Source organism: Anomaloglossus baeobatrachus, chromosome 6 (assembly GCF_048569485.1).
Source record: "Anomaloglossus baeobatrachus isolate aAnoBae1 chromosome 6, aAnoBae1.hap1, whole genome shotgun sequence".
NCBI classification, from domain to species: domain Eukaryota; kingdom Metazoa; phylum Chordata; class Amphibia; order Anura; family Aromobatidae; genus Anomaloglossus; species Anomaloglossus baeobatrachus.
The window spans coordinates 318,566,599-318,594,496 of NC_134358.1; positions in this window are offsets into that span (position 1 = coordinate 318,566,599).

Sequence of the window (27,898 nt, forward strand, 5' to 3'; positions counted from 1 at the left end):
CAGCCAGCAGCACTGATCACTCACGGAGTGAAGGCTGCACGGGAAGCAGCGTCTTCCCCCATGCAGCAGTGATAGAGCAGAGCTGCATTTGTTGAACGAGAAAGACAGAAGACCATAGATCGTGGAGGGCTGACAGTGAGTAGAGACTCCATGTTTATTAATGTGTCTGTGTATTTTTTTCTATTAAAGTATTTTTTCTCTGTGTGGTGTCTTTTTTTTTAACCCTTTATTGGAGATTCTTAATGGCCGGGTCAAACGTGCCTGACATTAAGAATCTCTGGCTTAATACTAGCTAGTAAAACAAAGCTAGTATTAACTCATTATTTCCCAGCAAGCCACCCGGCTTCAGGGCTGTTGGAAGAGTTGGATACAGTGCCAGATGATGGCGCTTCTATGAAAGCGCCATTTTCTGGGGCGGCTGCGGACTGCAATTCGCAGCAGAGGCGCCCAGAAACCTCGGGCTAACCTGTGCTGCGGATTCCAATCCCCAGCTGCCTAGTTGTACCTGGCTGGACACAAAAATGGGGTGAAGCCCACGTCATTTGTTTTTTAATTATTTCATGAAATAAGTGAAATAATTTTAAAAAAATGGGCTTCCCTATATTTTTGGTTCCCAGCCGGGTACAAATAGGCAGCTGGGGGTTGGGGGCAGCCGTACCTGCCTGCTGTACCTGGCTAGCATACAAAAATATGGCGAAGCCCACGTCATTTTTTTGGTGGGCAAAAACTCCTGCATACAGTCCTGGATGGAGCATTCCGAGTCTTGTCGTTCTGCACCTGCTGTCTGCTCTCCTCCATACAGACAGACAGCAGCTGCAGAACTACAAGGCTCAGCATACTCCATCCAGGACTGTATGCAGGAGTTTTTTGCCCCCCTGGAAAAATTATGTGGGCTTCGCCATATTTTTGTATGCTAGCCAGGTACAGCAGGCAGCTACGGGCTGCCCCCAACCCCCAGCTACCTATTTGTACCCGGCTGGGAACCAAAAATAAAGGGAAGCCCTTTTTTTATTATTTCATGAATTTCATGAAATAATTAGAAAAAAAAATATGGCGAAGCCTACATCATTTGGTGTCCAGCCAGGTACAACTAGGCAGCTGGGGATTGGAATCCGCAGCACAGGTTGGCCTGAGCTTTCTGGGACCCTCTGCTGCGACTTGCAGTCTGCAGCCGCCTCAGAAAATGGCACTTTCATAGAAGCGCCATCTTCTGGCGCTGTATCCAACTCTTCCAGCTGACCTGGTGAGGGGTGGTTCGCTGGGTAATAATCGGGTTAGGGCTAGCTGTATATTATCAAGTGAAATCATTAATACCCAGCGAGCCACCGGCATCAGGGCAGCTGGAAGAGTTGGATACAGCGCCAGATGATGGCGCTTCTAGGAGAGCGCCATTTTCTGGGGCGGCTGCGGACTGCAATTCGCAGCAGAGGGGCCCAGAAAGCTCGGGCTAACCTGTGCTGCGGATCCAATCCCCAGCTGCCTAGTTGTACCCGGCTAGACACAAAAATGGGGCGAAGCCTACATCGGTTTTTTTATTTTAATTATTTCATGAAATTCATTAAATAATTAAAAAAAAGGGCTTCCCTATATTTTTAGTTCCCAGCCGGGTACAAATAGGCAGCTTGGGGGTTGGGTGCAGCCCGTACCTGCCTGCTGTACCTGGCTAGCATACAAAAATATGGCGAAGCTCACGTCATTTTTTTTGTAGTTTTTTGGCAAAAAAAAATAAAAAATGCTTCCCTGGATTTTCCATTGCCAGTGAAGGTAACACCAAGCAGTGGGGATTAGCAGCCAGTAGCTGCTTGGATTACCCTTAGCTAGCAATACAAAAATGCAGCGGGAGCCCATATATATTTTTTTTAATTATGTATTTAAATAACTAAACACAAAATGGGCTTCCCTGTATTTTGATTGCTGGACATCACAGTGCTGTAAAAATAAATCTTTAAAAAAAATGACGTAGCGCTCCGCGGTATTTTTGATTCTCAGCGCAGATAAAGCAGACAGCTATGGGTAGCCACCCCCATCTGCCTGGCGTTACCTTGGCTGGCAATCAAAATACAGGGAAGCCCATTAATTTTTTCTATTTAAAAAATAGTTAAAAAAAAATGACGTTGGGTCCCCCCATTTTTGATAGCCAGCTAGGGTAAAGCAGACGGCTGTAGCCTGAAAACCACAGCTGGCAGCTTTACCGTGGTTGGGGATCCAATGTGGAGGTCACCCCAGGCTCTTTTTTTATAATTATTTTATAAATATTAATAATTACAAAAAAGTAGGGTCCCCCCCCAAATTGGATCACCAGCCAAGGTTAAGCGGACAGCTGTGGTCTGGTATTCTCAGGGTGGAAAGGTCCATAGTTATTGGCCCTTCACAGCCTAAAAATAGCAGGCCGCAGGCACCACAGACATGGCGCATCCACTAGATGCGCCAATCCTGGCGCTTCACCCCAGCTCATCCCGTGCCCTGGTGCAGTGGCAAACGGGGTAATAAATCGGGTTGATACTAGCTGTAAAGTCACCTGAGATCAAGCCCAGCAGTTTGTGATGTCATGGCGTCTATTTTTTTTCTTAGTTTTTTTTTTATTAGTACTGACAGTTTATGATGTTGGGTATCTAATAAAGGGGTCCCACGACGACTCTGGAACGTCTAGAATATGGGGGGGAGACACTCAGGGAACGTATCCCCCATTTTCTAGGAGTGCAGACCCTTCATGTGAGGAGTGTGGGTGCAATGAATCTGCACTCACTCTCCCCGGGTCCACAGGAGCAGAGTCCATGTCGTAACGGTTGCTACCAAAGCTGCAATGCCCTGCTCATGAGGTAAGGGCATGCCTAATCAGGAGAACTATTGTACATTTCCAAATATTGGTATTTGCTGATATTATTGCTATTCCTTATAATAGCAGAATATTATTCTTTATAAACCCCCGAAAACAATGGAGAACAATACTTAGCAGCAAGGTTTGAATTACAAAAATCTCCTAGGAGACTCTATTAAATGTTAAGTTTTATATTAAAGACTATATTAAAAAGCGAACAGGGTCACTGATAATCGTGATATTCTAAAAAAGAGAATTACACACATCTAGTGTATGATCACAGCCTTACAAAAGCCATCACCAATGTGTATGATCTATGCAATAACACATGATCCCTGAATAGCCGGACCCAGAGACTAACACCCATGTGTGTGACACATAAATATTACCCATGTGATAACATGGACAAAGAGACCTAAAACCTATTTTTTTACAGCTCAAGAAACCACCCTCATCACCAAGGGGTCTTGCTGAAAAAAGGAAAGGTCTCATCAACTTTAGACGGGCTTCATTCATGCAGCAAACCTGGAATATCAATCCTCATATATCGAATATGCTTGCTTCCTCGGCTCACTTAATCATTACAGATGTATAACTTTCATCATTACAGATGTGTAACTTCCGACGCGTTTCATTATATTCTTCAGGGAAGTCATGAATGTGGAATACCCCTAATATTAGTATTACTAAGGGCAAACATTCCCAGTGGAAACCTAGTGCTGGACAAAACAAGTCCTCTAGGTCCTGGTGCTAGACCACATTAAATGCCCATTTCCGGACGCACACAAAACACGTCCTCCATATGTGTATTCAATTTAAAATGTTGGTGCGGCACATGTTTTGGTTACCAGTGGAACCCCGTGCTGGACAAAACATGTGCCGCGCCAACATTTTAAATTGAATACACATATGGAGGACGTGTTTTGTGTGCGTCCGGAAATGGGCATTTAATGTGGCCTAGCACCAGGACCTAGAGGACTTGTTTTGTCCAGCACTAGGTTTCCACTGGGAATGTTTGCCCTTAGTAATACTAATATTAGGGGTATTCCACATTCATGACTTCCCTGAAGAATATAATGAAACGCGTCGGAAGTTATACATCTGTAATGATGAAAGTTATACATCTGTAATGATTAAGTGAACCGAGGAAGCAAGCATATTCGATATATGAGGATTGATATTCCAGGTTTGCTGCATGAATGAAGCCCGCCTAAAGTTGGTGAGACCTTTCCTTTTTTCAGCAAGACCCCTTGGTGATGAGGGTGGTTTCTTGAGCTGTAAAAAAATAGGTTTTAGGTCTCTTTGTCCATGTTATCACATGGGTAATATTTATGTGTCACAGACATGGGTGTTAGTCTCTGGCTCCGGCTATTCAGGGATCATGTGTTATTGCATAGATCATACACATTGGTGATGGCTTTTGTAAGGCTGTGATCATACACTAGATGTGTGTAATTCTCTTTTTTAGAATATCACGATTATCAGTGACCCTGTTCGCTTTTTAATATAGTCTTTATTAAATGTTAAGTTTTATATTAGCAGCAAGGTTTGAATTACAAAAATCTCCTAGGAGACACTAAGTATTATTGCTATTCCACCTACTATATATTGGGGATAAGATCTTGGAGATGGAATACCCCTTTAAGTCCAGTTATCCAGCTGAATGAATACTTAACAACAGAGCTCGCTATTTAGATGTGTTTTCTTGTGGCGTATAACGGATTCTCATGTTTGGTAGTCATTCAGCAGGGCAACTATAAAATCAAATACCGCCATTTGGAAATGTAGTATATAGCTCTCCTGATCAACTATGTTACTTACCTCATGAGCAGGGCATTGCAGTAATAATAATAATTTATTCATTTACAGTTAGGTCCAGAAATATTTGGACAGTGACAAAATTTTCGCGAGTTGGGCTCTGCATGCCACCACATTGGATTTGAAATGAAACCTCTACAACAGAATTCAAGTGCAGATTGTAACGTTTAATTTGAAGGTTTGAACAAAAATATCTGATAGAAATTGTAGGAATTGTACACATTTCTTTACAAACACTCCACATTTTAGGAGGTCAAAAGTAATTGGACAAATAAACCAAACCCAAACAAAATATTTTTATTTTCAATATTTTGTTGCGAATCCTTTGGAGGCAATCACTGCCTTAAGTCTGGAACCCATGGACATCACCAAACGCTGGGTTTCCTCCTTCTTAATGCTTTGCCAGGCCTTTACAGCCGCAGCCTTCAGGTCTTGCTTGTTTGTGGGTCTTTCCGTCTTAAGTCTGGATTTGAGCAAGTGAAATGCATGCTCAATTGGGTTAAGATCTGGTGATTGACTTGGCCATTGCAGAATGTTCCACTGTTTTGCACTCATGAACTCCTGCGTAGCTTTGGCTGTATGCTTGGGGTCATTGTCCATCTGTACTATGAAGCGCTGTCCGATCAACTTTGCGGCATTTGGCTGAATCTGGGCTGAAAGTATATCCCGGTACACTTCAGAATTCATCCGGCTACTCTTGTCTGCTGTTATGTCATCAATAAACACAAGTGACCCAGTGCCATTGAAAGCCATGCATGCCCATGCCATCACGTTGCCTCCACCATGTTTTACAGAGGATGTGGTGTGCCTTGGATCATGTGCCGTTCCCTTTCTTCTCCAAACCTTTTTCTTCCCATCATTCTGGTACAGGTTGATCTTTGTCTCATCTGTCCTTAGAATACTTTTCCAGAACTGAGCTGGCTTCATGAGGTGTTTTTCAGCAAATTTAACTCTGGCCTGTCTATTTTTGGAATTGATGAATGGTTTGCATCTAGATGTGAACCCTTTGTATTTACTTTCATGGAGTCTTCTCTTTACTGTTGACTTAGAGACAGATACACCTACTTCACTGAGAGTGTTCTGGACTTCAGTTGATGTTGTGAACGGGTTCTTCTTCACCAAAGAAAGTATGCGGCGATCATCCACCACTGTTGTCATCCGTGGACGCCCAGGCCTTTTTGAGTTCCCAAGCTCACCAGTCAATTCCTTTTTTCTCAGAATATACCCGACTGTTGATTTTGCTACTCCAAGCATGTCTGCTATCTCTCTCATGGATTTTTTCTTTTTTTTCAGCCTCAGGATGTTCTGCTTCACCTCAATTGAGAGTTCCTTAGACCGCATGTTGTCTGGTCACAGCAACAGCTTCCAAATGCAAAACCACACACCTGTAATCAACCCCAGACCTTTTAACTACTTCATGGATTACAGGTTAACGAGGGAGACGCCTTCAGAGTTAATTGCAGCCCTTAGAGTCCCTTGTCCAATTACTTTTGGTCCCTTGAAAAAGAGGAGGCAATGCATTACAGAGCTATGATTCCTAAACCCTTTCTCTGATTTGGATGTGAAAACTCTCATATTGCAGCTGGGAGTGTGCACTTTCAGCCCATATTATATATATAATTGTATTTCTGAACATGTTTTTGTAAACAGCTAAAATAACAAAACTTGTGTCAATGTCCAAATATTTCTGGACCTAACTGTATATAGCGTTATTAATTCCACAGCGCTTTGTGAGCCCCAATGGGAACAGTGTTCCCAATGTATGCAATCTAAAATTCCCTATCTGTATGTATTTGGAGTGTGGGAGGAAACCGGAGTACCCAGAGGAAACCCACGCAAACACAGGGAGAACATACAAACTCCTTGCAGATGGTGTCCTTGGTGGGAATTTTACCCAGGACCTCAGCGCTGCAAGACTACAGTGCTAACCACTGAGCCACCGTGCTGCCCATTTAGCTTACAGATGCATAACCACCACTCACTGTGTCTGAACACAGGAAGCTGAGCTGACAGCAACTCTGTGCATGCGGCAGCGTCTATTGTGAAGGAGAGGGACGCGGGGGATCAACGCTGCACAGGTACCATGGGACATCGGGGAACACCGGTGGGGTTATAGGGGGTGACCTGGCAGGGCCTGGGGAGGAGTTTTCTGTCGCATGTGTCATGGCACATGCGACAGAAATCAGAGGAGTAGGGTAAATGCGGCCGGCGCGCTGCTGTGCGCGCGGCCATCTTGGATTTCTTGGAGGGGTCAGGGGGGGCACTTTGGCGACACCGGGGGACCGGGGAGGAGATTTATCATGTTTGTACATGCCAGATGGGAGATAAATAATTTTTTACCGATGCTGTCATTTACTATAACGTGATCATCGGTATACGGTGTATACCTGTGATCACGTGAGCGGGGACCGGAAAAACCGTCCTGAATCATGATCTCCAGGGTCTCAGCTACCCCTGAAACCCCGGAGATTTTCTGACGCTGGGGGGCGCTATTCACTTATTCTGATCTGCCGTTTATAAACAGCAGGCAGAAATAAGGCTACATTAACACGACCGATCCATTTTTGCGGTCTGCCAAAAACAGTCCGTTTTTTTCACGGTTGCATCCGTGTGGCATCCGTTTCCGTTCCGTAGACGGTCCGTATGTCATCTGTTTGTCATCCATGTGCCTTCCGTTTTTTTGCGTACTGCAAAAAATCTGAAGGAGGGAAAATACATAAATTTACCCAGGATCCATAGCTTCAACCTACATGAGGCGGTCACATGTTCACTCCAGTGCCATTTTCTACTGCTTTTCACAGCGTAGTGCGCTCTGCTGATTTTCTTTTCCTTGTACACTTCATATCAGTCTTTTCTGTCATTATAATATAAATATATATATATACATATGATTTATTTTCCTGAAAAAGGAGACGGAGATGTCTCTGAAACGCGTAGAATTGTGAAATAAAGGAAATCTCTTTATCTACAGCATCTGTGGTTTTTAGCGCGGCATTTAAAACTGGTTTTCTATTTGATTTATATGACAACCTGCTTTCCGGGGCCGCTGCTAAACCACATAAAACCACTCACATGCGATCATAGGGGGTTGTGACTGGCACAACCCTACCAGGTGAGTGTATCTCTTTCTGTTCTGTCTCTCTACCCTCATACCGGGTAAGACCCTATTGCGCTTTTTCCCCCCTACAGCTGTCATTATAATGGCAGAAAGACACATCATGTCCCACTCTCCTGCATTTTGTAATTTTGCACCCTTAGTGCCACATGAAAGGCAGCAAAGGGGTGCTTAGCTTTGTATTTAGCCAAAAAAATGGAAAAAAAATGACATGGGGTTCCCCCTATTTTTGTAGCCAGCTAGGGTAAAGCAGACGGCTGCAGCCTGCAGACCACAGCTGGCAACCTCACCTTGGCTGGTAATCCAAAACTGAGGGCACCCCACGCTGTTATTTTAAATTAAATAAATAATTTAAAAAAAAAAACACGTAGGGGTCCCCCCAAAATTGGATCACCAGCCAAGGTAAAGCAGACAGCTGGTGTCTGATATTCTCAGACTAGGGAGGTCCATGGTTATTGGACTCTCCGCAGCCTAAAAATAGCAGGCCGCAGCCGCCCCAGAAGTCCATTAGATGCGCCAATCCTGGTGCTTCGCCCCAGCTCATCCCGTGCCCTGGTGCGGTGGCAAATGGGGTAATATATGGGGTTAATACCAGATGTGTAATGTCACCTTGCATCAAGCCCTGGGGGTCGTGAGGTCAGGCGTCTATCAGATACCAGACATCACCAACCCAGTCAGTAATAAAAATGTGTTTGTCATCTATTTTTTTTTATTTGAAAAAACACTGCCCAATACATTCCCTCTTTAACCAATTTATTAGAAAGAAAAACAAATCCAGGTCTGCTGTAATCCAAGGGGTTCCCATGATGATCCATACCATAGTCACTGTCCCAGTCAATGAAGAGCAGGATGTTCCCCATTGGCTGGGAGAGCAATGCAGTGACCTGAGCTAACATCCCCTGCAGTGACCTGGGCTGACCCATTGATGACAAGTGCTGCTGTCAGCGAGGTACATTACCTGCGGTGATCTCCTGCACTGCTGACAGCACCTGTCACTGACTTCAATGACCTTCACAGCCAAGTATCGCGAGCGGCCCGTGACGTCACCGCTAGTCAGTCTCGGGTCGGAAGCGAGAGAAGGTGATGTGACAAGCGGCATCCATGGAGGACAGGGACAGCGCTGAGGTCGGGAGGGCGGGACTTCATCACCGCAGGTAAGCCGAGCGGGACCATGTGTGCAGAGTGCCAGGTGGGCGGAGCCTAGCGGGGTAATGTGTGCAGAGTGCCAAGTGGGCGGGGTCATGTGTGCAGAGTGCCAGGAGGGCGGAGCCTAGCGGGGTAATGTGTGCAGAGTGCCAGGTGGGCTGAGCCTAGCGGGGTAATGTGTGCAGAGTGCCAGGTGGGCAGAGCCTAGCGGGACCATGTGTGCAGAGTGCCAGGTGGGTGGAGCCTAGCGGGACCATGTGTGCAGAGTGTCAGATGGGCGGAGCCTAGCGGGACCATGTGTGCAGAGTGTCAGGTGGGCAGAGCCTATCGGGGCCATGTGTGCTGGCAGCGGAGTGCGAAGTGGGTGGAGCCTAGCGGGGTCATGTGGCGCTGAGGAGGTCAGTGTCGTGGACTGCATGGCTGGGGACAGGTGAGTGTGTGTGTGTACATGTACATGCCGCGTGCAGGAGGGGGGCGGAGCGAGCTGAGCGGGGAAGTGTCAGCTCCCTGTACACGTAACTAGGATAAATATCGGGTTACTAACCAAAGCGCTTTGCTTGGATACCCGATGTTTATCTTGGTTACCAGCTTCTGGCAGGCTGCCAGCGATGGCTCCCTGCACACTGTAGCTGTAAAAACTCCTGCTTTTTGCTGCTAGAACCGTTCTCGAATGTAACTAGAACTATCGAACTTTAGCAAAAAGCTCGAGTTCAAGTTCGATCTAGAACAGCCCCCAAAATCACTAGAACCGCGAACTGGAGAACCGCGAACCGCGCTCAACTCTATTAGTGACCCATCCAACTATAGTCAATGTAGCAGATACATCACGAGGTACATCTTTTCCCAAAAATCTAGATTGAGTCCAGGTTTCATTGTGTATACAGTCTGGTATCAATACCTCCTCTGGTTCCAGAGGTAAGGCTAACTATGGCATAGTCTTTGAAGAAATAGGACTGTGTGTGCAGATCCAACAGTCTTTTGGCTTTTCTCCTTCCATGTCCTCAGTAAGAGAAATATGGTGGCGAATGAGTTTTTTATCCCAGTCTGTATTTAAAAGTTCGCTCATTGTCTTTGTTTGGTGCAGCAACCCTGCTATACCTAGCAGGATAATTAGCAAAACTGTCATTCTGCCGGTGGAGTGACCTTTTTACAGTGACTGGCGTGGATCCAGGTGGGCTTTCCCTCAAGTTTCACTGAGGTGGATGTGGTCAGCTGGACTTGGAATGGGCCATCAAAGCGTGGATCTAGGCTCCTTCTCATGTGTCTGCGCACAACCACCCAATCACCTGGATTCAGCTGAGGCACATCTGCACTTGCATTGGGATCTGGAATGGATGAAAAGACATGTTTATGCACCACATTAAGTCTTTCCTGTAAGGCCTGGACGTAGGCTGTCATAGTGCCTTGTTGCATCTGTAACACTTGTGGAAAGTACAGGCCTGTTTTTGGGGCACTACCAAAAAGGACTTCAAATAGAAAGACAGGCTTGTCTCCTTTTTGAATGTGTCTGACTGAAAAGAGGAAAGAATTGGGTAGAGTGCTTATCCCTGGCACTGTCTCTGCCATGGCCTTTTGAATTGTTTTTTTTTTTTTAGTTTAAGTGTCCCGTTTAATCTCTCTACTTTTCCACTGCTCTGCGGATGATAAGGGGTATGGAATGCCTGCTCTATTCCCAGGGCCTGCATAATTTCCCTCATTATTTCTCCAGTGAAGTGTGTACCCCTGTCACTTTCTATGGCTTCTGGGATGCCATACCTACAGACTAGTTCCTTCATCAGTTTATCTGCAGTTGTTTTAGCATTTGCACATTTTACTGGATAGGCCTCAACCCATCCTGAGAAGAGATCTACACATACCAGGACTTATTCATACACTCCTACCTTGGGTAGTTGTATGTGGTCTATTTGCGTCGTTGAAACAGGTAGAGCGGTCTGGGTGTTGCTTTATTAGGGACTTTTACTGTTTTACCTGGGTTGTGTTGTGCACAGATAACGCAGGATTGTACGTGTTTGGAGGCTACGTAACTGAAGCCAGGAGCGATCCAGAAGGCATTCACCTGGTTACACATGTGAATTTTTGAGGCGTGAGTGGGGCCATGTGTTGCTTGTGCCATCATAGGGATCAGGGACCTTAGTAAACACAACCTATCCTTACTTTCCCATACTCCATTCGAGTTCAGCCTAGCACCCATTTTCTCCCAGTGTTCCTTCTCTGTTTGGGCAGCCTGATGCTGGAGGGATTTCAGAACATCCAGACTCACTGTGGCTGAGACTTGCTGGCTCCCTGCCACTATCCTCTGATCCCTAGGCCTCTTTGCCGCTGCTTTCGCAGCCGCATTCGCCCTTCTATTGCCCGCTACCTCCAGTGAGTCACCTTTTTGTGTGTGCCTTCACCTTAATGATGCCAACCTGGACTGGTAACATTAGTGCCTCCATTAACCGTTTTACCAATTCTGCATTTTTAATAGGCTTACCAGCTGACGTAAGAAAAGCTCTACTTCTCCAGATAGGGCCAAAATCATGACAGATCTCAAATCCATAAATTTGAGTCTGAAGAAACATTCATTTTCCTACCTGATCCCGCTCTACACGCCTCAATGAGCGCTGTTAGCTCCGCCTCCTGTGCGGACATGCGCGGCGGGAGTGGGTCAGCTCGGATTACCTCATGTGAGGATACTACTGCATATCCAGTGTAGAATCTCCCATCCAGGTGGTATCTGGAGCCATCTCCAAAAAACTCAAAATCTGCATTAGTAATAGCAGGTTTTCACATGTCTATGATACACCTGTCTCCTGACTCATCAGCTCTATGCAGTCTGACATGACGCACAAGCATAAGTATTCATCCTCACTTGCTACTATTGTCACCAATTCCCCTTTTTCTGAATCTACTGGCAAAAGGGTGTCTGGATTCAGAACATTACATCTTTTGAGGGTGACATACTCAGGAATCAGAAGGGCACATTCAAGTCTGAGCTGTCTGGCCATAGACAGGTGTTGGACTTGCACAAGTATAGCATGGATGTCATGCGGGGAGTAAATTGTTAAGGGAAATGTCAATGTGATCTCACAAGCCTTCCCTAGCAGTACTGCAGCAGCCGCTACAGCACGGACACACGTGGGAGACCCTCTGACAACTGGGTCCAATCGCGCTGAATAGTAAGCTATTGGTCTTTGTTTGTCACCATGTTGCTGTGTGAGGACAGCTGTTGCATGCCCTCCCTGTTCTGTGCAAAACAAGAAAAATGGTTGATCGTAATTTGGAATACTTAGGGCCGATACAATGAGTAGTTTAAGGGAATGGAAGGAATCAATAGCTTCCTGAGTGAGGTCAAAGGGGTCAGATGACAGACAATCATAGAGGGGTTGCATCATTTGCGAAGCAGACCTTATCCAAGGCCTGCAGTATGACACTAAGCCCAAAAAGGTGCGCAGTTGCCGGTGGGACCGGGGTAAGGAGAGATTTTGGACTGCTTGTTTTCTCTCCTCAGTCAGGTGTCTTGTACCCTCAGAGATACAGTGACCCAAAAATGTTACCTTTTGCTTACAGTACTGTAATTTTTCACGTGAAACTTTGCAACCATTCTGTGCCAGAAAACACAGCAAAGAAATTGTGGCTTCCTTGCAGGAAAAAGTGTATGGCGATTATGAATAACAATGCACATCCATTATATGAGCTATTCATGAGACAGAAGAGCAGCTTCAGTAACCGGCTAATCCTTCTGAGGTGTAAGATGGGAAAATATAGGAAATCATTTGTGCCAACTGCTATGGGAATGTACAACAATAACATTAGTGTTAAATCTTCAAGGTGAATGTCTACTTTTTTTTTTCTACTTTCAGTTCGACCGCTGTGTATGTCCTAATCTAATGTATAATGATCTTCTGTCAACTCTACTGTCTTGTCAATTATGTAATTCATGTTATGATTTAAGTTGTGCTGCTGTGATACCATAATTTCCCACGGGATCAATAAAGTGTATCGTATCGTAGGATGTCTGGCCTGGACAGCAAAGCAAAAGGTCATCCACGTACTGCAATAGCGTAACCTGTGGATGAGGCGGTTGCCACTGTTCCAGAATTCCTGCCATGGCTGTAGAATAAATGGTAGTACATGTGGACAGTCCTCCCGCAAGGAGGAATGAATTCACCTGTTTCCCTTCATGTGTGAAGGCAAAAAGATACTGACAGTCAGGGTGTAGGGTGTAGAGACACAGAGAAAAATGCATTTGCCAAATCAATTACTGTAAACATTTGGAGGTCCCTGGGATTTGTGACAGTAAAGCTCATATGTGGGTTTGGAACAATAGATGTTACACTCTCAGTGACAGCATTGACAGCTCTCAAATCATGCACCATTCTGTATGTATCAGGGGAACCTTTGGGCCCTTTTTTTCTTGATTTGATACAAGGGAGTGTTAAGCTAGGTTCACACACTGCGTTTTTTTGACGCTGCGTTTTTGTGCGTTTTTTGCGGCAAAAACCGCACAAAAACGCACCCGTGTAAAAAAAAACGTGGCAAAAAACGCACGCGGTGCGCACGGGTGCGTTTTTGCCGCGATTTGGTGCGTTTTTGCTGCGTTTTGCTGCGTTTTTGCTCATTGCGTCTTTATGCGTTTTTTTATCAGTGAACAAAAAAAAAGGTCTGATGTCATTTCCTTCTTCAATATGTTCTTCATTCTCCACTAGTGTATGCAGGAGAGCAGACAGTTGCAGAACTACAAGGCTCAGTATACTCCATCCAATAGTGTATGCAGGAGAGCAGACAGCAGCTGCAGAACTACAAGGCTCAGCATGCTCCATCCAGGACTGTATGCTGGAGGGAGAGTCAGGGGGAGCAGAACTACAAGGCTCAGCATCCTCCATCCAATAGTGTAGTTCGACAGCTGCTGTCTGCTCTCCTGCATACAAGACTCAGCATCCTCCATCCAATAGTGTATGCAGGAGAGCAGACAGCAGCTGTCGAACTACAAGGCTCAGCATCCTCCTTCCAGGACTGTATGCAGGATTTCTTTGCCCCCCAAACCAAAAAAATGATGTGGGCTTCGCCATATTTTTGTATGCTAGCTGGGTACAGCAGGCAGGTACGGGGTGCCCCCAACCCCCAGCTGCCTATTTGTACCCGGCTTGGAACCAAAAATATAGAGAAGCCCCTTTTTTTTTTAATTATTTCATGAATTTCATGAAATAATTAAAAAAAAAAAATGACGTGAACTTCGCCTAATTTTTGTGTCCAGCCGGGTGCAACTAGGCAGCTGGGGATTGGAATCCACAGTGCAGGATGCCCATGCTTTCTGGGCACTCCCGCTGAAAATTGCAGTCCGCAGCCACACCAGAAAATGGCGCTTTCATAGAAGCGCCATCTTCTGGCGTTGTATCCAACTCTTCCAGCTGCCCTGATGCCGGGTGGCTCAATGGGTAATAATGGGGTTAGGGCTAGCTGTATATTATCAGCTGGCCCTAAGCCCGAAATTCATGGTGTCGCGCCAATATTAGGCATGGCCACCATGAATTTCTAGTAAAGATAAAAAAAACCACAACACACAGAAAAATGTTTTTATTAAAAATAAAACACAACATAATTAGTGACTCCATCTTTATTTAAATAAAGAACCCCCCTCCGCAGTAATCCTGGGTCAAGGGTCCCGCACCTTCCAGTCCGGATCCAATATCATCTGATCCGTTTGCTGGAAGGCATACCGATCAGATGATGTGTCAGGATCAAGGAGGTGAATCACATCACACATCAGCTGCTTGTATAAAAGCCGTTTATACAATCCGCACATGCATCGGTGCAAAAAAAAACAAAAAACTTAAGTGCATATTACCGGCAGCTCCTGGAGCGATTGGAGGAGTCTGATCCCGTCCGATCGCTGCAGGAGCTGCCGGTAATCAGGGATGAAGTCTCCTGACGCATCCGCTGATAGGTTAAACCGGCCGGGCGCTGGCGTCACCCCGAGACTTACGATCAGCTGATGCGTCAGGTGACTGCATCAGGTGATCCATCGCCAGGTCCTGCATCCTGCAGGCATACGTACCTGGGGAGACTGCACACACCCGGAGCGGTGGTACCGGGAGGAGGAGCTGGGAGCGGACATGGCACCGGGACCCTGCAGACAGGTGAGTATGACATTTTTTTTCTACTGTTCACTTTTGATTTCGCAGCTGCTTCCACCTCCTGCCCGTACATAACACCGCACGGCAGCTGACTGGAGGTGGAAGCGGCAGTGATGGTATCGGGAGGATTCACGCTTCTGTGTTTACTGACAGAAGGAATCCTCTTCCTGTACTTGTCACTTTACTACCCACCTCCTGCGTTTATAACTGCGTTTTTGGTCTTAGAAACGCACCAAAATGCACCTATTTGCGTTTCTCATTGCATCTTTCAACATCCCATTGCACTCAATGGATGAAAAGCGCAGTGAAAAACGCGGGAATAATTGACATGCAGCTGAAAAAAAACGCTGTGTGCAGACAGCAAAAATGAAAACTCATAGACTTTGCTGGGGAAGCAAAGTCATGCAGTTTTCTGAGCAAAAACGCACCCGAAAACTGCACAAAAACGCCACGAAAAACGCACTGTGTGAACTTACCCTTACAGGGGAGGACCTTTGTACTAGAGTCCCTGCCTGCACATTTTCTCTTATATCTCTGGTCAGGGCCATTGATTTGGCTGGGCTTAAGGGATACTGTTTTGTCAAGGGAATTTCAGACACCAATCCCTCCAGTCCCTTCGTGGTCACCAGTTTCCTAGGCCAGAGGCAGAGGAGGAGAGTCAGTCTGCTCTTTCTCCTATTTGGGGTTTTTGCACTGTCTGGAGTAATGTCCATTCTGTCCACAATTCCAGCACTGTACGATCACTAGGTCACCTGGTGCTCCCCTGCTCTACTTCCACTGTTTTCCTTGTGCACTAGCATACATAACTGGTCGCTTGCAGTTTGTCAGTTCAACCCCCTTAGCTACTTGTAGAAGGTCTGTTGGGTCCATGTTTCTCCACTCAGGTCTGGCTGTCTGTACTACCTTTCGTAAAACCTTTTTCATACCGTTAACGAATATACTCATCAGTATTTTGTCATCAAGGGAGTTTCTGACTTTGTGCCCACTTCAGCTGTAACCTCCAAAAGTACGTCTCTATACTCTCCCTCTTTCCCTGACTGACGTAATACAGCAGGAAGGGGAAAGGTTGGGGTCAGATAACTGTTTCAACATCTCTAGCTGGTCAGAGGGGTTCCAGGGATGATATTGCTGTGTCTGTCTGATTCTAGTGACCTTCCTTGGTCGGGATGTATTTGATTTTTTGGTACTGGTCCCAGGGCGTTCTTTTTTTTCCTCACCGTCAGAGTAACGTCCAACCTCCTCCCCAAAACTCAATTCCTTCACTACCTCTGTCTCAGAGTCAGCGTCCTCTGTCATCACATGTGATCTGGTTCGAACAGGATTTAGTGTAATCTGCTTAGGGCGAGTAACATTACACGTAGCACAAGTACCTCTACAGTCTGGGTTTTTCTGACTACAATGTTTACAAGTCCATTCATCTGGTCTGGGTTTCTGATTATGTGAAGGTGGGGCGGTAGCAGTCACAGTTTTTGCTTTTGGTGCATTAAAACATTTATAATACACTTTACATAACAATAATATAACAATACATCCCACCATTATTTCTTTACATCCACAATGCTGCACCTCTTCAGCCACACGACACCATTTATTTGTTGCTCTACTCTCTTGTCTTTTCTGAATCTGTCCCATTTCTCAACATCCAAACACCCACACTCTGGAATGTCTGCCTTCCTGAGTATTGGTCTGACATTTCTCGCTGCTGCCTTGCCTTCCCTTTCTTGCACTATCTGTTTGGCTGTTTTGGATCCTGCTGGAGCCCCACACTGCACACTGAACAAGCTGCCCATGGCTTCAACGTATTCCCACACAGCCCACCTTTCTGCAAATGCCCTCTCGGTGTCCCTGGACCTTGTCAAAACAGGCCACACTCCTCCGGCATGTCAGAATGGGCTCTCAAGTTGTAGCTGGAATTCTTAGTCAGCACTCTCACCTGCTACACTTGCAGGGTGTATTGGGAAGGGTTAAAAAAAACACCTCTCTCACCCAATAGACCAGATGCCTAAAGCAGGAAGGACCAGGTGTGATAGTCCTCTCACCTACTAGACCACCTCCACGTAAGTGGGAAGGCCACACTGCTCTCTAATCCACTTAGACCTGATGTGCAGTTGAGTACCCCATGCTGGTTCTTTTCACAGTATTCCAGCAACGAACGTAAACTAGAGTTAAACCAAACCAATCCTCAGAGCTGACTTCTTACAGAGGGCAGGAGACAGAAAATCGCGCAGCGCCTCACTTTCCGCCTCCCAACAGAATAGCGACAGCACACAGTTTGTTTAGCAAGTCTTATCTCAAAAGAATTCTTCGTCCAGACTCCGCCTTCCAAAACATCCAACTTTCCTAATACCCACTGGTATACACAATCCTAGCAGAAAATTGAGACTACTTATATACCTTCACAGCACTAATATTCTACTGAAAGGAAAAAAAAAATACTTTGCTATAAAACCTTTGTTTTCATTCTGAGGAAGAAACATACGATATCTCACTATGAGGACAGATCACAGGACCACTTGTCCACTCATTCATTGATTCCAGAAACGTATGTAACAATACACCTTCCAAGGATCAGTGAACCTCACATGTAAATAAAATTATCTAAACCACTCTTGACACTGATGGAAAAAAATACATTTGTCAGGTATCCACTCAAATACTCTATATGGCTATGCCCTGTGACATTTCACAACCAGAACATTTTTCCACAGTCCACAGTATGGCCTATAACCATTATTTTATACATACATATTATTTTACCAAGTCTCTTATCTCAATTACGTGTCACTTTTATGTTATTCAGATGCTTCTCATCAATATACAACAACCTATTGCCTGCCTACTTTATCTAGGCATTAGTATGAAACCACTTATGAACACATATCCCTAGACCAGTGTATTGCCCATCAAAGATGCAAAGATGGCCAAAGCAAAACACAGCAACACAGCAAATGTAATTATACAGAGACTGCATAGATTGCATAGCACGGAATTGGGACAATCAGTTAATGGACAGACAACAGATTATCTTATTACTCTATTTTTCAACTTTTATTCAGACATGCATGAGAAAAAAAAAAAACAATACTCACTGGTGATGCCAGAGTTCTTGAACCGTGTGTACAGCGTTACCCAGAATATTCGGGAAGTCAGTGAAATTTTAGCTGCAGCAAGGTGAGAAGCTTTATTCTTACACTTTATTTCCCTCTCTCTGTCTCAAGAGTCCCCAAAACTTCTTCCGAATAGGCTGGTTGGCGACGGCCCCACGTTGGGCGCCAGAAACTGTTGTAGCTGTTTTGTTTTCTCACAAAAGTCAGCTTATGGGATCACCAGTGAGGTCCTGTTGACATAGGCCTCTTTGCCTACGTCAATATCGAGCGCTCGGAGAAAAGACCTGCATTCAAGTGAGCATGATCAGTTTTCTGTTTATTCAGCCAAGGTATAGATTATTATATACCATTTACAGATCAATGTGATATGCAAAAAAGGCTTCTAGCTGGAAATTTACAAGTTGATCATATGACCTTTAAGTTTGAGCAAAACAAAAATGTAGAGTCATGCATATGAGATAAGAAGAACATTTAGCAGACAATAATAATCCTTGAGCATATTTCTTATTCTGAAGGCTACACAATAACTATGAACTTACCCCACATATACTAATGGAACAATGAGATATTTAAAATGAAGAAATATAGAAACTATTAACCCTTCTATATCAACATTCAAGGAGGGATTTTCCAGTCGTTGATTCCTATATTATTCCCAATTACCCTTACCCAGCATAAATAATACACAGACACTGCTTGTGACTTGGTAGAAATTGGCCACAGCAGCTCTTTATTGCCTATTGTTTACACACTCACACAAGGGGGCGCCGTCCAATGGGCATCCCCAACATTTAACAATAGATAATACCATAATAATAATACTACAATACGTAATACAATACGTTACCCTGGGTAGGCCTGGTCCAGAAACCACCTTCCACCACCAAAACATGATCACTGGCCGCAACACACACCTGGCCGGAGATTCATACCTAATCACCTACGGATCAATACCCCCACCTTGCAGGACCCATGCCTGCAAGATCCTTGTAACCGGAGCCACTATATCCTACAAGTGACTCTCCAATCAAATAACATTATCTGTTAAACCGCCTCTGGACCAGACCTACCCCCGCCATAAGTCCGGTCCAGAAGCCATATTCCACCATCAGAACACAATCTCTAGTTGCAACACACCGACCCAGCGATACGAGGCATTAATCACCTACGGATCAATACCCGTGCATTGCAGGACCCCATGCCTGCAAGATCCCGTAACCGAAGCCACTATATCCCACAAGAGACTCTTCAATCAAATAACATTAATTGTTAAACTGCCTCTGGACCAGACCTACTCCTGCCGTAAGTCCAGTCCAAAAGCCATATACCACCACCAAAAAAACACGGTCCCTGCCCGCAACACACCGACTTAGAGAGGAGGAATTAATCACCTACGGATTAAACCCCCAAGTAGCATCACTCATTAACTGTGCCTCAAACCCTACACCTTACTCTTTTACCTCCAACCCAATATCATCCCCGAACGCAAACCTCCAGCCCAGAGATATGAGGCGTCAATCACCTACGGATCAATCCCCCATGTGCGTAACTGTGAACTGAAAACCTCAAATCCCGTTATCGACTTTAATCTAACAACATCCCCGGCCGCAACCACCAGACTGGAAATAAAAGTTATTGATCACCTACAGATCAAAACCCCATACCTTGCAGAACCCCGTGCCTGCACTGCACCTGGATCCAGAACCATCAACCCAACTAGTGACTCCTCCTGCGACTACCATTTCATTAAAAAATGGATCCCTGACCATAACAATGGTCCCATATATAAATGAGGTATTAGTCACCAAAGGAGCAATACCCTTACCCAAACCAAAAAACTCCCGTGCCTTCAATTACCTGTCACCCAAGCCACCATACCCAACCTGTGACTCCCCGGTAACCACCAACTCTTTAATATATAACCCTTGGCAACAACACTGACCCATATATGAGGCATTGGTCACCAATGGAGAAATGCCTCCACCCTGTAGACAACCTTGCACCTGCAAGTCACCAGTAACCAGAGCCACTGAACCTTCCCCAGTGGCTCTCCATCCAAACACCAGTAACCATTAGAGCTCCTCTGCACCAGACCTACCCCGCTCCTGTGACAAAAGAACATAATCCTCATTATTTATGCTGACCATTCACACATACATCATATACATATGCATATACTCCCACATGAGCACACATCCTATTCACCTACTTACAAGAATCCCCAAAGGACAATATACATCACAATCCACAAAGAATATTCTCTGTTTTCTTTTCCTCCTGTTTTTTGTTTTTGTTTATTATATACCACACACTTTCTCCACTCCTCTCTAGTCTCTTTGTTGTTTTTTTTACATAATGCCTCTTTTAAATTGAATAATACATGCATATAACACAAGAATAATAACAATATAAAACACAAAATATAAAGGAAGGGTGGGTGGGAAGCTGTCATCCAGGAAGTACAAGAGGAGGTAACTGACCCTCACCTCCTCCTATATACCCCATGATGCTCCCCCCTTTCCTACCCCCACACTCCACCCCCTAACCAATCACCTTCTTCTTCCTCATACCTATAATAACTATCACCATTTAACCCTATCAACTCCCTACCCTCCAGACTGTCATGTCGCCCCTACACCCTATGGGTTCCATAGCTTTATTGACATTCAAGGAGGGATTTTCCAGTTGTTCATTCCTATATTATTCCCAATTAACCTTTCCCGGTATAATACACGAACACTGCTTGTGACTTGATAGAAATTGGCCACAGCAGCCCTTTATTGCCTATTGTTTACACACTAACACAAGGGGGCACCATCCAACAGGCGTCCCCAACATTTAACAATAGGTAATACCATAATAATAATAATACAGTTTGTAATACAATACGTAACCCTGGGTAGGCCCGGTCCAGAAACAACCTTCCACCACCAAAACATGATCCCTGGCCGCAACACACACCGGGCCGGAGATGAGGTATGAATCACCTACGGATCAATACACCCACCTTGCAGGACCCATGCCTGCAAGATCCTTGTAACCGGAGACACTATATCCTACATGTGACTCTCCAATCAAATAACATTATCCGTTAAACCGCCTCTGGATCAGACCTACCCCCGCCACAGGACAGGTCACGTGACACCTTGCATGGCCTGGACCCCCACACACCCAACGCTTGCTCTTTCAATCTGCAAGACACACCAACCATTAAACCCTTCCATCCATCAACTTAAACTCTGAGAATCCCATCTACTGTATGCACCAGCCAACGTTCCCAGTCCACCTTACTGCACCACACTCCCCTCATCCTTGGTGGCAGCACACGCCACCCAAAATCCCTTTGAAGCTACCCATGTCACAATCTGTTTATTAATTTTAAAACTGCCCTTCAATATGGGTCACGCTGGACGACACACCATGACCACCCCATAATAAGGCCACCACCTCGTACCAAAACACTCTTGATACCACGATTCGACTCCCAAGACAAACATTCCAGAAACCACCTCCTTACTTTCCACACCATCATACGTAGCCGGTGCCACCCCATAATACTAAGTAACTTTAGGCAACCCTGTCTCTAGCTCGACAGGGACCCAGACACATTACTGGCTCCCTCTGCTCACTGGCTACCTCTGACGGCCTGACATCCACTCAGTCACACTCGGCACACCATAGCACAAGCTCCCAAACTATTTATTCCTGAACCCACACCATGCCCTACCACCATCAGTGAAACCAGTTAAATGTAAATGCAGTACTGACCGTACCATCGGCCTCCCCATTACTGACCAAGAACCACTGTACCATTACCCTGCCCCTCTTCCTGTCTCCAGCTGGACTCAACCACAACTGGGGTTGAGATACAACAAACAGGATCACACCCACGCTGCTACTCGATTGGGCCACTTCACACACTGAACCTAGTTCCCCCCAGGAAACGGTTAAAGAGATCCCCACTTAAAAATGACTACAATCCTTAGCCTTCAAATTTCCCATAAAGCCGACCTTGCAGCCTAACCCAAAGTAGGGGGGGCACTGTACTTGACCCCCCGACTCACTAACACATGCGTTAGACATACTGCTTCCCCAAAGCAAAATATCATGACCGGTCTCCCCCGACCAATTTATTCCACCATCACACACTCTGCCAACAACAGAGGCTCAAGCTGTCTTTCCCAGAAAATTCCAAAAATCTTCCCACATACTCAACCACCACACTAACGGACATTCTTCATCCGCATTGGGGCCCACTTAACTTTGGTGTGGGGCATAGTTCCGTTAGGCCGTGTGGGCTTCATGGAAAATTAACACGCCAACAAAAAACAATCGTAACCATCGCCCTACCCATTGCTGTGGCGAAGATATCAAAGCATCACTTACGATCCCCAAGGTCCACCATAACACCTCCAAACCATAATTCATGGTTCGCTTCCCTCCGCAAACCGCACCAACGACAAGTTCCCTGTACAACAATGCACACTGGAAAATTGCAACCACTCCACTAGCTCGATTTACTCCATATACCACTATGGGCATCAGGAGACAAAAACTTGACCAAACACCATGTCCGGGCCTTGTGTTCTTAAAGGAAACCCTATAACACACAACCCCCTTTGAGCCCTCATATTACACCCCATGATAAATTAAAACCTTAACCACACCGTAGTACCCGCTCAAAGCCAACACCGTAGAGTGTACCACTATTTTCCCGTAACGCACATGTGCCGCCCCCATGCTAGCAGCCGACGCTGCTCGGATCTGGGCCTGCTGGGGTGGTGGCTCGAGGGTCTCCGGATCTGGGAGTCTTGCGGACACGCTGAATAAATGGGGGGACGTAGAGGTACGGGCTAGGACATATTAAGTTCGTGACGCCACCCACGGTGTGTGGTGAGTTGGGACACCACCACTGCTGTGATGGGGCACCCAGGGGAGATGTCAGTAAGGGCCGACTTCAGTCGCTGGAAGGATTCTTCGTGCTTTTCACCCCATACAAACGGGGGCCCGGGAGTTCTGCCATTCTTGGTCTGCCCCACGAGGAGGTCCTGCATGGGGGTGGCCATATTGGTGTACCCTTTGATGAAGCGACGGTAGTAGCCCACCAGGACCAGGAACTGGCTCACCTGATTAACTCTAGATGGCAGTGATTTTCTCGGGATCCGGGGCCACACCTTAGGCGCTCACTACATGCCCGAGGTACTGCACTCTGGGCTTCAGCAGATGGCACTTAGAGGGCTTCAATTTCATCCCGTATTTGGAGAGGGCTTCAAACACCTCCACCAGGTGTTCTAGATGGGCTTCATACATCTTGGAGTAAACGATAACGTCATTCAGGTACAACAGGACATCGCAACTTTGAGACGGTCCTAAGCAGCACTCCATGAGCCCCTGGAAGGTTTCTGGGGCGTTACACAACCCAAAAGGCATGCTGTTGAACTCGCAGAGCCCCATCGGGGTGGTGACCGCAGTCTTCTCGCGGTCTTCTTCCGCAACCGACACCTGCCAGTAGCCACTAGTGAGGTCAATGGTAGAGAAATAATTAGCAGTCTTCAGCGCGGCCAATGATTCTTCAATGCGAGGAAGAGGGTACGCGTCTTTATGCGTTATTTGATAAATCTTCCAGTAATCCACACACATTCTCATGGTGCCATCCTTCTTCTTTACCAGTACGCCAAAAATATGTTGAGGAACATGAAGGAGGCAGGGGTCATCCGTGATAGTTGTAGTCCCTGGGCAGCTCCATTGGTCCTGGTAATGTGCAGGTGGAATCAGCCTATACCTCTCTTTAATAGGTGGATGTGTGCCGGAGGGGGTATATGGTGCTGAACCCCCTTAATCCTACCGAAATGTAACGGGTGTTTACTGAATACCTGCTCGTACTCTTGCACTACCCGGTGCACCCCTTCCTTATGATGTGCGTGTGTGGATTTGTTGCCGATCTGTAGCTCCCGGCACCACTCTTCTAACTGTTCGGATGGGGTGTCACTGCCTGGCTGTGATGCGGTGATAGTGGATGGCGTCTGCGTCTACAGTGAATAATTTAGCAATGGTGGCGTAGCGGGGTAACCTAACCTTTTCCTCTCTGCAGTTCATCACTCTCACGGGCACTCGTCCTTTCTTGACATCAATCACCCCTCTGGCTGCCATTACTATAGGCCAATGCTCGGAAGGCAGAGGCTCCACCACCGCCGGGTAATCCTGTCCATGGAGACCCACTGCTACTCTGCACCAAATCATCATTTCACTCCGCGGAGGCACCACTAGAGGCGCCACATCCATCACTCGCACACCCCCAATCTCTCCACCTGACATGTTCACCTGTTGCCGCTGCAAGAGAGCCCGGATTTCACGTTGCAGAGCCCTCTGCTGGCCTCCTCCTGCTGTGACAGACAGTTGTTGCAATAGGTGCAGCACTTCCCCCATGCAGTTTTCATTCACGTTGGTCCCTAGGACCATCTTTGGGTTTCGGTCACTGGGATCAAACTGTACTACAATTAGCCCTTGCTGCTTCAGCTCTACCAGCCCCACTTCAAGGTCACCTCCTTAAACCCCACCAGGGTCATAGGGAGTCCATTAGCTGCAATGATGGTTAAACTGGCGTCTGGTGGGGAAGCTCACTGTCAGACCAGTATTGCTTGTACAGTATATAGGGAATAGTCGTTACCTGCGAACCGGTGTCAAGAAGGGCGTAAGTCAGGATACCGTCCACAGCAAAGGAGATGATTGGGCGACCTCCAACATATCGATCACGCCAGTCAGCTGGGCCTTGAGGGTCTATTCCTGAGGATTGGCCCTTTGCCTCAGGGGTTGCTCGTTTAAAGGACACCGGCGGGAGTAGTGACCAGTCTTGTTGCACTTGTAGCAGATGGGTGGTCCATCCCGACTGTCGTTGTTCCTCCTCCGCTGCATCCACGGGACATCCTCCAGGCTGTCGGCGAGTTCTATCTTCTCTGCTGGCTTAGCTTTCGACGGCAGCTGCAAGGTGGCGAGAATCCTGGCGACGTCATCACTCAGGCGCTGGACTTGTGACGACAGGTCCTTCGGAGTCTCAGTTGCCACCGAGGGAGGCGGCAGGGCCAAAAAGGGGGCGGCTACCGAGATGGGAGCGGTGTCAGCCGGCCAAGATGGCAGATTGGGGGCACCAGCATCGTCCAGCTGTAGCGCTTTAATGGCCCGGTCTTTCAGGACCGCAAAGCTCAAGTCCGAGTGCTCTAGATAACACAGCCGTAGTTGCTTACGGTCTTCAGCGGACCCCAGCCCTTGCAGGAACTGTTCCACCAGCATTTTGTTGCTCTCAGCCTCATTAATAGGGTCCACCTGCTTCAGTGTGCGTAGGGCTGTCTGCAGCCTTAAGGTGTAGTCTCGAATCCTGTCCTGCGGGCGCTGTCGGCAGTTATAAAAGTGCATCCGCAGCTCCGCTTCGGTGCAGGTCTCAAAAGCAACCTGCAGTTTGTCAAAAATGGTGGTTACCGAGACCCGGTCGGCGTCTGCTTAAGTCTCCACCTCCTGCTCAACGGCGCCGGTCAGCTGCCCAAGTACCACAGATGCACGCTGCTTGCCAGTCATGGCATACCAGTTGAGGATGGTACAGATTTTCTTCCTGAACATCTGCAGGGCATCAGGCTTCCCATCATACTGGGGTAACCAGGCAGCACCGGGCACGTAGGGCAAGGAGATCGGCATTACCTGGGTGACCGCTGGGGTTAAAGCTCCCCCCGTTCCTGCGACCGGAGCGGGAGGCGCCACATTTCCGGCATCTGCCTTGTCTGTGGGCGCCGCCGCTCCAGCAGCCGGCGCAACTCCGCCATCAGGGTTAGGCGCAGACATCTTCCCGCTGCTCCCCCTTGGTCTTTTGCCGGCACTTCTTTTTGCGGCCTGTTAGTTTCGTTTTACGACCTCGGGGTTCACCTTCCGGCCATGTTCCCAGGGGGCGAGGCTTCGGCTTTCGTGCCCTTTTCTCGGGGAAGAAGACGCTAGGCTGTAGTTTCCGCGCCCAAAGATGGCGGCAAAATGGCAATTTCTGAAAGTTTAGGATCACCGCAGACTGCCCAATACAAGGTGCACTTCCACAAGGTAAGTTGATTGGTAAGTATCCTGTTCATGGCGCCAGGTTTCGGGGTGTGCCGCCCCCGTGTCAGCAGCCGGCACTGATCGGATCTGGGCCTGCTGGGTTGGTGGCTCGAGGGTCTCCGGACCCGGGTAGTCTCGCGGACACGCCAAATAAATGGGGGACGTAGATGTATGGGCTAGGCCGTATTAAGTTTGTGGCACCACCTACGGTGTGTGGTGAGTTGGGACACAACCACTGCTGTGATGGGGCACCTGGGGGAGATGTAACGGCAGCTGGATGTTAACCCCTCTGTGGGTAGGGATGGTTGTCCAGTGTCTGGTGCAGGGCATAGCGACAGCAAGGGGGAGGTTTGATTACTCACAGTCAATAAATCACACAAGTCTCTGGTAAACCAAGGTGCTGGTGGCCAGTGCCACGGCCGGTTGCATTCGGGTCACCCACCCAGGCTGGTGGTCTCTATCCTTTTCCTTTGCACTGTTTTGTGTAAGGTGGACTTCCTAGTCTGGAACTCAGGCCACATCCAACCAGGAGCAGACTCCTAAGGAGCCGTGCCTGCAGACGCTGGCCCGTGGGATCTATGGGCCCTGGCGGTTACCTCTTATCCCTATCAGTGGGCTGTTGTCTTCTATGAGGGACTTTGGGTGGGACAGAACCTCTTGTCCTGGCCTCAATCGGTTAATTAACCAGGCCGCTTGTTTCCGGTCCTGGCTTCAGGGTCCGAGTACCCTCCTTTGTGCTCCGGTTTCCGGATCGGTTCCCCGTGTCGCTACCGGTGGGCTGCAACCCTGTCCCGGTCCACCTCGGTTCTGCCGAGCTGTCTTCCCGTCTCCTGCTGACGGAGACCACCGTCTGCCTCCTAGCCAAAGGCACCAGGGCTCCTACCCTGGTACCGTTCAACTTGAACTTTTCCTGCTGGAGCTACACTTAGCTCCAGCCCACTCTCCTCTCCAAACTGAACTAAAAACTAATCTGCTTGTTTTCCCACCCCGGGCTGTCTGGACCCCTGGGTGGGCATATCCAACCGCCTGGTCACGCCCACTGGTGTGTCTATCTTTCCCTAAGGGGGGTGACTAAGGTTTTAGGTTGGCTGTGTGTTTCCTAAGTGGGGGATGGTGTTATGCAGGGGCCTATCTGTGACTACCTGGTTTTGCCAGGGTGTCACACACAGCTGCACCCTCCAAACCAACTACGTTTCTGCTGTGAGACTGGAGCACCACGACTCGGTAAGAGTTTGCTTAAGAAGATCCCCATACCTTCCACTGGGCCAATCATTTTTTTTTTTTTTTTAATTGTATATAAATATATAATCAAACTCCACCAGCCCAAAGATGCCAAGAGCCCAACCACACAAACACATACGCTGCTTCTTTTTCGTGTTCACAAACTGCATCCAAAACTGCAGCCAAAACTGCAGGCAAAATGCAGCCAAAACTGCATCTTGTCAGAGAGAGCCTGGAAATGTCACAAAAAACGCATGTAATTTTAGGTGCGTTTTTGGTGCGTTTTCGGTGCGTTTTTCACACCCTGCGTTTTTGCTGCGTTTTTGTGACAAATGTTGACAAAAACGCAGGAAGAATGAACATGCTGCATTTTATTTGTCACAAACCTTTGACAAATAAAACGTTGACAAATAAACTGCAACGTGCGCATGACAAATCTGACTTCTCATAGACTTTGCTGGGAAGTCAAATGTCAGAAAGTTCT